Source organism: Pinus tabuliformis, chromosome 3_1 (assembly GCF_031772625.1).
Source record: "Pinus tabuliformis cultivar Carrire ecotype Pingquan chromosome 3_1, CPIR1, whole genome shotgun sequence".
Lineage (NCBI taxonomy): Eukaryota > Viridiplantae > Streptophyta > Pinopsida > Pinales > Pinaceae > Pinus > Pinus tabuliformis.
Window position 1 is genome coordinate 919096706 of NC_142301.1, and position 14740 is coordinate 919111445.

Genomic DNA, 14740 nt, shown 5'->3' on the forward strand with positions numbered 1-14740 from the left:
TCAAGAAAGAGGCATATGAAAACATTTAAAGTGCAACTCACTTTTTACAAACTTGATTCATTACAAATTCATTGATATTAACAAATCAATCACTTTGCAAGGGTTAAAATTAGATAAACCTTTCCATCCATGATAATATCAAAAACTAGACTTTCAACATATTATTTGCACATTTAATGAATAACATATGGTTTGTTTATATTACAATGACAATATGAACCATCCTTGTGATCAATACTTGGATCTTTCCACGAAATCATGGATAGTTGGGTATATATCCTAGAAAATAGAGTGCAAACAATTAGAGGATAACAACATGAACTATTTGGTTCATTTGCTCATTATTAGATACATTAGTTCCCTCAACCATAAATAATAACCAGTCAAAAGTTTTAAGACATTATTTTCTTCAACCTCCTTATTTATATGCCCCTAAAATTTCTTTACTCGTTTATATTTATAAACCTTTTGTAAATTCCAAACTATAGTTTGTACTTTCATCTCTATGGACTCCATAAACAATAGATTCAATATTTTTCATTTTCTAGTGAATTTTAACCAACAATTACACATTAATGATTAGTGCGGAACATTAGTTCCTCATCAAATTGTCGTTCCTCTTTGTTCTAGGGAAAATCACATAATTTTGGGAGAAAATGCCATGCATGGTTTTTTTGAACTTGAGGATTTCCCTCCACTACTTAGCAATGCTTATGGAAAAAATGGTGTATCATTAGCAAGGTGTCCCATTTAGCAGAGAACACTATTCGCTAATAAAATGTAAAATGATTACTAAAGAGGAAGGGGGAAAATATATTCTAAGAAATGGTTCCAAAATCATAGTAAAGTAAACCCATGTAATTTTCCATTCAAGAGGAATCATATTAAAGCATAACACGTGTGAATGGTGGAAAATTCCAATGGTTATTTATCAAATGAAATTTGTGTGAGAGTAATGTTGTATTTGATTTTCATGCATTGATTTATTGATAACATCCAACACAATGGTTTTTAGTCTTTCACCGAGTTGTATTAACAACCCATGAAAATATCTCATGTTCAAATCCCTCCTAATCATGGAAACTAAAAAACACCTTTTATTTGGAGCAACATAACCATCTAGATTCATTTTATCATTCCCTTTTCCTGCGTCGAAGGTATGCTAATTTATCATTCCATGTAGTCATTGATGTTTTCAATGTGAGAGACTCTTTTTGGCGAGAGGATATGAAATGACAGGTAAAAGAAAATGTCACTATGTAATTTCACATGGTATTTTTTCTAGTCCAAATAATGTTGGTGCTTATTATAATCAATAATTAATTTTGTAGAGGATATCAATGTTGTTTTTTTCTTGGAGACAAAATTTACCAACTTAAAGAGAATTGTAACCTCAAAACAAGAAATCTAGCTCAAAAAACTCTTATTTATTTCTTGTCCTTCCTTATTAATTGGCAGAGCAAGTGTTTGGGATCTCTGGTTTTTTGCATCAATGGTGTTTAATATATTTATCCCTCACTTGGTGGAAGACGGTCTGGCTCTCCTTGGTTGCAATGAGGAAAGCTAGGGATGAGAACAAGAATTTAATGAAGTCGATCGATATTCTATCACTCCCTCGTCCGACCAACATTTAGATTATGGAGTCTACTCGCTGGTGGTTGATTAGCTCGTGTGTTAACAAAGACTTCTTCTATATATCATCTACCCAACCTATCCCCATTGCAAAAGAGTTTCATGCTGTTGTTGGTTTAGTTGTTGTTCCTATATTTTTTTTTTGACCAGTGCAATTGGGTGCTCAGACATGTCCATATAGCTAATATTCTTAATCCTCCTAAAAATAATGATTCCTACCATATCTTAGACAAGCTTCTGGATGCTTCGCATGTATTGTTAGTCTCCATTTCGAAACTGTAGGCACTTTGGTTGAAGCCCACATCGGCAAGGATTGTGCATACATGTTTTTTCAAATATTTGCAGAGAAGGCCGCAACGCTTCTCTATAAAAATCTACCTTGTAGGTTGGTCACCTGCACTGCAGCCTTGCTGGTTAGAAGTTAGTGTGTTTTAACAGTTGTGAACAGAATAAAATTATCACACGGTTTGCCCCATTTCATGTGAGTTTGTTCTGTAAAGTTCTAATTTCACAAAGTCCAAGTCCACTCTGCAAATTTCGGAGGGGGGAAGGCATGGATAATTACATGACATAACATGCCAATCATGTCAATAGTATGCCTCTTTACATGTGACAACAATAGCATGGTCTATGGTGATCAGGCAAATACAAGAAAGCAACAACCATATAATAAATGACTTTCTTGAAAAAATCAGAAAGAAGAATTTACTATTTGTGTTTTTCATCTTATTAAATTTTTGTTCAGATTTGAAAATTTATTCTCATAATTCAACAATTCAACTTGCCATAGATGTTTAATATCAGTAATATAATGTCTGTAACGAGAATTTTAACCTCACGCACCAATTTTGCTTTATAACTTATAAAATTAATTAGTTAAGACACATCAATATGATATACTATGGAAATTTTGAGAATTATCTTTAGGTTTCTATAATATTTTAAAGTCAAATATAAAAAAAATAAACAAGAAAATTGGAAAAACTGAATTGACTGTACTGCAAATTTTCTATCTGGCATCATAATTTCTACACGGTATCAGAGCAGGATTCACATTAGGGTAGAAATTTCAAAGTTGTTTCTCGGGAGGTTTGAATTTGGAGTTCAGTGCAACAGAATCTCTTCAGAGATAAGAAGATGGCCTTCAATGGACTAAGGCTAGAGTATGCCTTGGAAGGAACCTCTAATTTTGTTGCATGGAAGGATCACATGGAGGTGGTATTGGATGAAAATGGATTGTTGGAATACATCAAGACAAATGTTGTGAAACCACTAGAACCTGGTGCCCAAAACCTTGTTTAGTGGAAGAAAGATGTAGCCAAGGCAAGGAGAATAAAATTGGAGGGAGAACGAGATCACATTGTCTCAAATCTCCATGGAAAAGAAACTTCATTCGCAATGTGGAAAACACTGATAGAATTGTTTGAGAATAATAGTGACCACAAGAAGCTGGCACTCAAGGATAAAATTTGAAGTATCAAGATGTATTCCGTAGTATTTGAGCAAGTTCACACATTGTCATGATGAACTTGGCGGGGTTGGTGTAAATGTTCCCTAAGAATACTTGGTGAGCCTAGCCCTTCTAGGCCTTCCCAGATTTGGCAAAACTATCAAGATTCGGTGAACGGGAGGGAGAAAATACCAAATTGGGAGCACTTACGATTCGATTTGGTAAAGGAGGAAATGAGGAATACCAAAGATGGGACTTCATCCAAGAGAGAGGAGAAAGAAAACGTTGCATTAGTTGGAAAGGTAAAGAAGGGAAAAGGGAATAAATCTCAACCCAAACAAGAGTCCAACCAAGGGGGCAAGAATAAATATTTGTCGAAGATTAAATTCTTCCATTGTCATGAATTCGGGCACTATGCCACGAAGTGTCCACACAAAAGGGCAAGCAAGGAGACCTTAGGAGGAGAAGCAAGTGAAGCTTTGGCTTCACAATTCAAGCTTGACTTTACCCTTATCGCATGCATGGCCAACATAGTGATGGGGAGTGTGTGGTACTTGGACTTAGGTGCATCGTTCCACATGACATGGTGTAGAGAGTTTTTCAATGACCTAGAAGAAAGTGATTTGCAGATGCACACTGAGATGGGGGACGATGGAAGGTATAGAGCGACCGAGGTTGGTATGGTCACCTTTTAGAGGGAGTCGGGCTCCCCACTCAGGCTCAAGGATGTTATGTTCATTCTGGGCATAAAGAAAAATCTCATTTGTGTTGTAGTTTTGGAAGACCGTGGTTATGATGTGATATTCAACAAAGGAAAGGCATTCCTCATACACATACCCATGGGACAGGTGAAGCAGATCGAGGTTTGTGTGAAGAACTTGTATAAGCTAGATGTGGAAGAATGTGTTGCATTAAGCTCTAAGGCGGAGAAGGTGCAGAGTTGCGATGTCAGTGAACTTTGGCACAGAAGAATGGGCCATTTTCATCATGGCACCCTAAAGATTATGCAATAGATAACCACTTGCCTCCCCAAAGGAGCACTTGAGCAGCAAGATGTATGCAAAGGATGTACTTTGGGGAAGTACACAAAATCCACATTCCATGATTTGGACAACAAAGCACATGCAGAAAGGATCAACTATGATGTATGTGGACCTTTCTTGATAGCCTCCACTGCTAAACACAAATATTTTGTCATTTTTATTAATGACTTCTCACAAAATGCTAGATCCTATTCATGCGAAAGAAAGATGAGACATTCTCCAAGTTCGTAGAATTCAAGGCATTGGTGGAGAAATAAATTGACAAGAAGATGAAGCCTCTTAAGAGGGATAATCGAGGTGAGTACGTGTTAAATGAATTTAAATTTTTTTGTGCGAAAGAAGGCTTTCGACAAGAATTGACAACATCCCACAACGCACAACAGAATGGGGTGGCTGAGAGAAAGAACCATAACACTGTGGGAGCAGCGAGGGTGGCGTTGCATGACCAAGTCCTACCTCTGCATCTGTGGACCGAGGCATGCAACATAGTAGTCTATTTGCAGAACCGGAATCCTCATAGGATTCTCGACATGATTACACTAGAGGAGGATTTCTCAGGTAGAAAGTCAGATGAGTCGCACTTCAGGGTTTTTGGAGCCTCTATTTACTGCCATGTCTTCAAAGAATCAAGGAAGAAGCTAGAGTTGATAGTAGAATTGGGGGTATTTGTGGGTTACATAGAAACTCCCCACAACTATCGTGTGTACTTTCCATACCTCAGAATGACAGTTATACAAAGGGATGTAAAATTTGATGAGGAGAAAGTGATGAGGTGCTCTCTTAAGAGGGAGCTTCAGATCCCACCAAAAGAGGATCTTTTAGCTCCAAAGGAGGAACCTCAAGAAGTTGTGGAGTAGCCACAAATTGAGGAGCAAAGAGTGGAGACAACCACTCAAGCAAAACCATCCATAGAAGGCAGGAAAAGGACCAGGGACGCTGAGAGACTTGTGTAGGATGCGAGAGAGAATGTGGGTGCTTCAAATTTTCCCAGGAAGAGGAGGTCACCATATCGGTACACTAGCTACATGGCTCTAATGACTCAGCTTGTAGAGACTAAGCTATCCTCTTTCGACGAAGCAGTAGAGAAACCTGTGTGGGTTGATGCAATGGTGGAGGAGTATGAATCCATTGTAAAGAATAGTGTTTGGGAAGTGGTCCTAAGAGTAGCAAATAAATCAATTGTGGGTTTGCAATGGATCTTCAAGGTAAAGTACGTAGCAAAAAGAAGCATAGAGAAGTACAAGGCCAGGTTTGTTGCCAAGGGGTACACTCAAGTTGAAGGGATTGAGTATGACGATACATTTTCTCCTGTAGCAAGCTACTCATCTGTTAAATCAATTCTTTCTCTCGTTGTGTAGATGGGGTGGAAGATCCGCCATATGGATGTGAAAAAATCATTCCTCAATGGAGTTATTGAGGAGGAGGTGTACATTGAGAAACCATAAGGATTTGAGACTTTTGATCGAGAGTCTCATGTGTGCAGACTCAAGCAATAATTGTACAGTCTCAAATAAGCACCCCATGTGTGGTATACCAGGATCGATAGTTATCTCATCAGTTTGGGCTTCACCAAAAGTGAAGCGAATGAAAACCTCTATCATATCTTGGTAGAAGGTAAATTGTTGATTATTGTCTTATATGTTGATGACTTGATTTTAAGTGGTGATGAACATCTGATCAGATCTTGCAAGGAGCACCTTACAAGAGAATTTGAAACAAAGGACATGCGTCTCATGCACTACTTCCTCATATTGGAAGTATGGCAAGGCGATGGGGAATTGTTTGTCTCTTAAGGCAAGTATGCAAATGAGATACTGTAGAGATTTTGCATAGAGATTTGCAAACCCATAGAGACACCTCTAGCGACCAATTGGAGGAAGGAAGATGCCACTTCAGGTAAAGAATTGGATGCTACTATTTATCGACAACAAGTGGGTTCACCGATGTACCTTGTTAACACACAACTAGATATGTGTTATGCAATCAACCAACTGAGCTAAGCTATGGTTAGGCCAATCAATTATTTTGGAAGGCAGCTAAGCATGTTTTACGGTATCTCAAAGGCACTACCCAGTTTGGACTATGGTACAAACAAACAAAGGGGATGAAGTTGTGTGGCTTCTCAGATGTAAATTGGGCGGGAAGTCCTTGGATTGGAAGTATGGCAAGGCGATGGGGAACTGTTTGTCTCTCAAGGCAAGTATGCAAATGAGATATTGCAAAGATTCTGCATAGAGAGTTGCAAACCCATAGAGACACCTCTAGCAAGTCGACCAACTAGAGGAAGGAAGATGCCACTTTAGGTGAAGAATTGGATGTTATTATTTATCGACAATAAGTGGGTTCACCGATGTACCTTGTGAACACACAACCCCAAATATGTGTTATGCAGTCAACCAGCTGAGCTAAGCTATGGTTAGGCCAATCAATTATTTTGGAAGGAAACTAAGCATGTTTTACAGTCAAAGGCACTACTCAGGTTGGACTATGGTAGAAACAAACAAAGGGGATGAAGTTGTGTGGCTTCTTAGATGCAAATTGGGTGGGAAGTCCATCAGACCAAAAGAGTACATTAGGTGGAATTTTGTTGGGTCCGTAGTGTTTTCCTGGTACAACAAGAAGCAAAGATCTGTGGCGCTTAGCTCGACAGAAGCAGAATACATGGCTGCAAGTCAAGCAACATGTGAGGTGACCTGGATGAGAAAGATCTTAGTTGAACTGTTTAGTCAGAGGATGGATCCAACTGTGATCTACTATGATAATCAAAGTTGTATCAAGCTCTCTGAGAATCCCATTTTTCATGATCGATCCAAGCATATAGATATTCAGTATCACCATTTGCGGGACTATGTGAAGAGGCATATAATATTGTTGTAGTACATTCTGACAGAGAAATAAGATATTGATATTTTGACAAAGGCCTTATCAAGAGGGAAGTTCAATTTCCATAGGTGTAGGACAAGGGTGGTTGATAATCCCTTTTTTGTTGAGAGGGACTATTGAAAAATGCATCAAGAAATTCTCAATTTGATTTTTTCTTGATTAAATTGAGAAATTTCGAATTTCCACATCATTAGACAACTTGGATGCAGTTAACTTATGTGACATGGTTTGTGTCGCCTAGTTTACTCAGCAAATTCGAGTTGGAGGAGTTAGAGTTCAGTTAAGCATGCGTGATTGCTAATTTGTAGCAATCAAGGTCAGTTATCTAAGGTTGTTTTCATTTAAACTAGTTCTAATTGTTGAAGGAACTAGTGGAGGATCAATTGTGCAGTGGGACTTTAGTCAAACTCAGTGATCACCCAATTAACTGATCAATCAACCGAAAATAAATAGTGCATGCAGAGAATTCGAGTTTCCCAAGCTTGGTGGAGATTCCAAGGTAGCATAACATTAATTATAAACTAGTCTTGAGTGTACAGGTGTTGCATGTAGTCAGATGATCAACCTAAGGAATTGCGCAATCCATTTTGGAGAAATTCCTAAATAATAGGGGCCTAATTTGTCAAGGAACAACGCAATGAAATAAGAGTTCAAGCAAAGGCAAAAAGTAACTAAGTCTGGGTCAGAGCTTCTCAGTGAGCAGAGAGATAGATTATGCACTTGTAGAGTGTTCTCAGTTGAGCAAAGAAATTATAATACATCTTTATTCATTAGATTAATGTAAGCAGGCATTGGGTTTTTTAATAGATTACTTTACCCAGGAAAAATACTATTTGCATGTGCATGATTTCTTATTAAATGTCTGAGATTTTTTGTTCTAAATTATGAACTAATGTCCACAGAGTAGTAGAGTAGGTTTTTGTCTTGTGATTTTGATTAAAATTTCATGAGCAGTTGTAAATCTACATCATATTTTTCACACCTAAAAAACTAATTTATATGACACAAAATCCAAATATATTTAAAAAATAAAGTTATGTAAACTATGAATAATCATTTCATTATATAATAAAAAGGAAAATGGGTAACTATTGAAAACCCAAATAAGCATAATAATAATAAATAAATAAATAAAATAACCATTTCATTATACAATTATATAATAAAAGAGAAAAGAGTAACCATTGAAAATGCATATGTATTTAAAAAATATTGCATAATTATGTAACCTATGAATATAATAAAGGGAAAATTAGTAACAATTGAAAAAGTTTAAAAATTTCAAAATACACATATTGTTTAATAAAAGGAAAATTAGTAACAATTGAAAATTTTTAAAATGTCAAAATACACATGTTGTTTACTTCCTTTCTTACTAAAACCTCTCTTCTTCTTCCTTCAAATATACTATTGGGTGGTAGCTCAACCAATAGCCACAACAACACTTAGTAAACCCATGAATTTCTAGTGAATTAAAATTTCAACCACTCAAAACTAAAATCCTCATACTAACCTCTCCCTTAAAACAACACATTCCGATTAAACTAATACACCAATACCATAATATTATTTAATAACATTACATAAGATATTTTTAAAATAATCTTATCCACTCAAATCAATATTATTTAATAACATTAGATAAAATATTTTTAAAATAATCTTATCCACTTAAAACAAAAGTCGCTGCAACTAAGAGAGTATAAAATCATACACATCATCACTAATTTTTCCACTTAATTTACGTTGTTAACGAGTGAATAGCTACAGCCAAAAACTTGTTCACTCTAATTTCAAAGATCCTTTTCATATTCAATTCTGTACGTTCGTAGAGTGATGAAAACCACATTCAATTTCAATTGACTATTTGTGAGGAAACAGAAATGGGCAGTTAATAAAACTGCTCAATAAGTTCACAGAAATAAGCAGATGTCAAGAATGGGTTCGAATCAATAAGTTCACAGAAATAAGCAGATGTCAAGAATGGGATTCGAACCCATGCCCTTTCGGACCAGTACCTGAAACTGGCGCCTTAGACCAACTCGGCCATCCTGACCTTTTGTGTACTGTATCTGGTCATTCAATTCAATTGATACAGACATACTCCGTTCCATTCTCTGCAACCAAACCCTCTTTCACGCAAATACGCTGGACTAACACTCATTCATTTTATACGCCTTCACCTTCAGAATTCTCACATAATAGTGTTGAGTATTTTGGGTGGTTATGAATTTTTGTGGAGTTATAGTTTTATTAATATATTGGAACAATATTTTTTATTAATTAAATTTAACTAAATACAAAATTTAATGAATGGCATATACTACCCAATATATTAATTAATTAAACTCTAACTCCAGAAACACCATTAATGCGAGTTCAATGTTCGGTAACACGGACACTCTCTATTACGACGTCAGATTCTGTTATCTAAGAGTAAGAAAACAAAATAATAACCTAAAACATATATGGGGATGTAGCTCAGATGGTAGAGCGCTCGCTTAGCATGCGAGAGGTACGGGGATCGATACCCCGCATCTCCATTCCAGTTTTCTTGTTGGTGTTGTACCCCGATCTCAATCTTGCAATTTTGGTTTTCTTGTTGGTGTTGTACCCTGATCTCAATCTTTGCAATTTTCTCGCTGCTTTTGTCTCTTCCCTCATCTCCATACTGTATACATCTCAATCATACTGTATCTTTGCATGAATATGTATGAATTTATGATGTGTCACTCAACTGTTGGAGTGGTATTTTATAAAGAGAATGGTATCTGTCAAGAATGCGATTCGAACCCCTGGCCTTTGGAATAAATACCTGGACATTGGCACCTTGGTGGAGTGGTATGTTTTAAATACCTGAAAATTAACTTTGAGACATTTGATGTAAGTGAGGGTGGTGCTACGGGGCAATTGAAATTCAATTGACAAGGGTTTCCTTCCCCGAAAAGCATTATATATTCTTGTACCATCAAGAATGGATGACCATTCCAACAGCACTGTCGTTGTAGTATAGTGGTGAGTATTCCCGCCTGTCACGCGGGTGACCCGGGTTCGATCCCCAGCAACGGCGCAGGTTTTCTTTGAATCAGACGGTACAGTCGTGGATTTACGTCCGCAATTTCTGCACATCCATTGGTTTTCCTCTAAGTTTGCCTTTCACGTTGTTGAATACGGCTTATAAAATATGTCATCGGTTGCGAGGATATCATGGAGATGGTCGGCGTAGCTCAGATGGTAGAGCGCTGGCTTAGCATGGGAAAGGGACGATACCGCTCATCTCCATTTTGGATAAAAGTCTCCTCATGGAGATGTAGCCCATTTTGGATAAAAGTCTCCTCATGGAGATGTAGCTTAGATGGACATCATACTGGATAAAAGTCTCCTCATGCGGAGATGTAGCATCTCCTCATGGAGATGTAGCTTAGATGGACTCATCTGGATTGCGAGAGGTATGGGGATGGATACCTCTCATCTCACAGAATAAGATGGACTCATTAATCGATGAATAAGATGGACTTATTAATCTCGAATGTGGCCGCCATTCTTAGATGGACTCATCAATCTTGGATTGTGAGAGGTATGGGGATGGATATCCCTCATCTCACAGAGTAAGATGGACTCATCAATCTCGGATAGTAAGAGGTATGGGATAGATACCTTTCATCTCCATTCTATGAATCAATGTAGCTTAGATGGACTCATCAATCTCGGATTGTGAGAGGTATGGGGATGGATACCCCTCATCTCACAGAATAAGATGGACTCATCAATCTCGGATGGTGAGAGGTATGGTAGAGATGGATCATCAATCTCGGATTGTGAGAGGTATGGGGATGGATACCCCTCATCTCACAGAATAAGATGGACTCATCAATCTCGGATGGTGAGAGGTATGGGATGGATACCTTTCATCTCCATTCTATGAATCAATGTAGCTTAGATGGATTCATCAATCTCAGATTGTGAGAGGTATGGGGATGGATACCCCTCATCTCACAAAATAAGATGGACTCATCAATCTTGAATGGTGAGAGATATGGGATGGATACCTTTCATCTCCATTCTATGAGATGGATTTATTATCTCGGATTGTGAGAGGTATGGGGATGAATACCCCTCATCTCATAGAATAAGATGGATTCATCAATTTCGGATTGTGAGAGGTATGGGGATGGATACCCTTCATATCTATTCTATGAGATGGATTCATCAATCTTGGATTGTGAGAGGTATGGGGATGGATACCCCTCATCTCTATTCTGGATTTTTTTCATGGGGATGTACTTCATATGGACTTATCAATCCCAGTGTCTTGAGTACAAAGAATTTATGAAGTTAAAGAGACCTAAAAAATTTATGAAGTTAAAAATAGCAAAAATCTTTTATGGAAACAAGATAAGAAGTATATCTTGCCACACTTTTTTCTAAATTTGTTGACCACTTAAAGATCTAAGAAGTCTTCCAAAACCCTTATGAGTCATAAATATCCAAGAAATTTTCCAAAATCCCTTTGAGTCATATACATGGGAGTATTATATAGTATTATAACAAAAACCTTGAGTAGTCTTTGCACAAACATGAGAGTGAACAAATCAATCCAAAAACTCTCAAGGTTGCCTGATAGCAAGTCAATATGCAACAACTATGGCCTTCTCCTAGATGATCAAGTTGTACATAGAAGAAAGACAAAGAAGGCAATAAAGAAAATACCAAAAAGAAAAATACTTGATTACCCCTAGAAACCCAGAAGTTATAAAACACCCAAGAAACCTTTCAAAGGGCATTACAGGAGGGTCTAGAGAAATCATTATTACGACCCAACAGACATTCATCTCCGAACACACAAAAAGCAAGCTTGGAATAAGCTCACCTGCTGGATTTGTGGAAACCAAGGACATACTTCCAATAGGTGTCCTCAAAGAGAAAGGTCTAAGTTTCACAAAGGAAAAAAATCACAAGAAGCGGCCAGAACGTTTCAACCAGAAAAGTCCCAAAAAAGGGAAATGGAGCCATTTGGTCAAATACAGTGCCTCAGATGTGGTTCTAAGAATCGCATAACAAAAAGTTGTCTGAACGTTACTTTCAGAGATGAGGTACACCTATTTGAACAAAATTGTTGTGATTCCACCGAGACTTCTTTCAGTGTTTCTGAATCTGATTCAATTACTGATGACATAGTCTTTATAGCCCATGAATGTAATTGCACAGATCTTGAAAATTGTCATTGCAGTACTACAGAAATCGATTCAGAATATTCCTTTCAAAGATGAAGCAACACCACTCCCTAAACTAAAAGTATGTATGGCCCATTCAGCAGAAGAGGAAGATGAAAAAGTCTTAGCTAGAATTAAAACTATCCCTGAAGGAGAAATGATAGGAAAATTGATGGAAACTTTTTTACAAACCATGCTTAAAAATCAAGGATCGTCATCATCCTCGGCCTAGAAAGGTACTACTCCTAAATGTCTTTTTGTTGATGCTTTATATGAGTGAAACTCTAAGTCCTTTCAAAAGCATCACCAACAAGATAAGCAAAAAACACTTACTTTAAGTGAACTCGTCCATGAGATACAACACCTCAAAAAAAATGTTGGACTAAAAACTCAGATTACTGTATTAGGAAATGGAAAGGAGAAGAGTAGTGAAAACATTTCACTAGCATCCGACCCAATGACACCTCCTATCAAAAATCCAAAGATTGAAATTTTTGAAACAAAATCAAATGATTTCATGGGACTGAATGCTATGAGGATAATGGCAATACAACACCAGCAATATCATGTTATGTTGAAGATCAAAATCCAAAACAAAATCTTCCATTTGAAGACCTTGGTTGATACTGGTGCAAATATAAATGTGTTGAATAAAAAATCTATTCTAGCAAAATACTGGGTCAAAGCATGCAGAGAAGTCATAGGTCTAGGAGCACAAGAAATTAATCTCCAATATGGAATTCCAAAGGCCACTATATGTTTTGAATAATATTGCATGAATGTCAAATTTGTAGTAGGAGTTATTCTAGTTTGGATGTATACTTGGAAATCCATTCTTAGCACCAATCGAACCCCATGGTTTAGCAATACTTGGTAATGGGAGGTCTGGTTATTTCATTTCGATACCAAATTTTGATGGTTATTTGCAGGCTATTACATTACCTTTTGTATCCACTCCTAGAATCTCTACAATGATCCATGTTATGCAAGAGTTGAACCAATGTGAGCTCAAATTAGAAGAACTCAAAGACTTAAAAAGGAGCCTTAAGATTGAAGAAAGGTTGAAACAACTTGAAGTAAAAAAGAAAATCCACGAATTAAGGCACCAGTTGGAACAAGAATGTTGTGCATCCTTTCCCTGTTTATCCTTTTATTCAAAAATGATACTCCTGAAAGGTGGAAATGTGGTGGAAGATTCAACCTTGGATCCATCAGTAGTTGTCCATTGATGCTTCTATGAAGATTTTGTCATCATTTGAACATCCGAATCTTCTTGTTGTTTTTTCCATTCATTAAAAGATATCCATGATTATGTTTGATCCATGTATTCTTTCCATTGTTGTGAGAGCCTTTGTTTTTCAGCCAAAGGAGTGTTGATGTTAAATTCAGTGGAGTTTGGATGGGAAAAAATATCCCAATTTAACATATGTTTCATCTAGCTCGACTCTACTTGGTATTTGTAGCATCCTTCCATCAATGTGAAAAACTTTTACATTTCTGGTTTTGACGACTTTTTACAATCCTCGGGTACTAGATTTTTGAATCGGAGGGTAGGGATAAATTCATCCATTTCTTCAAGGTATCCAAGTCCATACCTAGGCATACCGGTGGACCTCATTTTGCTAAACATTTCAACTAATCTAGGATCCTCATTTTCCAAAGAAGGAAATTCATGGATGACAGAAACACTATCATGAGGAAAGGAAATATCACTACATTTGCGATTTGGACATGAGTTATTTAAAAGAGAGGTTGGAGCTTCACCAGTTCGAGAATTATGATTCTTATGGGTGCTCATATAGGCAAGGGATTTTAAACTTACAAGGGATTGACAAGATGGACATTTAACTTCTAACTCAGGAAATTGCAAAACTTGTGCTAATTCAAATAAAGAAACATGTATACAATCTTTGGAGGTTGAAGCTGAGACCGAGGCTTTGGCTATACAAGTAAGAGTTTCTTTATATTCACCAACTGCTGCTGCGATTTTTTGTCGGGGTATGGTAGACCTGCCAAGGAATGACAAGATTACAGAGGAGGAAGTTTCCTAGATGTGTGTTGTTGTAATATTTTGGATTTGGGGACATCTAGGGGTATCTACATCCGAATTTTTAGGGAAACTCAATTCTTCCCATTGGATGGTTTGATGTTCTATTTTTTGGTTATGAGCATATGTTATAACAACAACACTTTATTTGGACTCATAGATTGGGAAATGTAGAACTGCAAGATAAAGAGTATGAGTATGTAAAAAACAACCTTGGATGAATGGATATGTTTGTCCTTCACCTCTTCATATCAAACCCTGAGGTTTTAATCTAGAGTTGGAGAATATCTTTAATATGCTCATAAAAAACATAGACTGAAAACTTCAAATAACAGTCAAACCATACTGGGTTGTTTGATAAAGGGGAAACCATTCCTCCTAAGAGTGAATCTATGTATTTATTATCGGTAAGATCTCTGATAGTAGCTAAAACAAAAGTATTCAAGTCTTTGTGAGTCAAGGCCAAAATATG

At 36.9% G+C, this 14740-nt stretch overlaps 2 non-coding genes across 2 annotated transcripts; one reads left to right on the top strand and one right to left on the bottom strand.

The window, feature by feature from the left end:
• Positions 1-8983: 8983 nt before the first annotated feature.
• On the bottom strand, positions 8984-9064 carry TRNAL-CAG (transfer RNA leucine (anticodon CAG)). The gene has a single exon. It is a non-coding gene; the product is annotated as a tRNA-Leu (tRNA).
• Positions 9065-9478: 414 nt separating this feature from the next.
• Positions 9479-9551, top strand: TRNAA-AGC (transfer RNA alanine (anticodon AGC)). Its single transcript has one exon. It is a non-coding gene; the product is annotated as a tRNA-Ala (tRNA).
• Positions 9552-14740: the final 5189 nt, after the last annotated feature.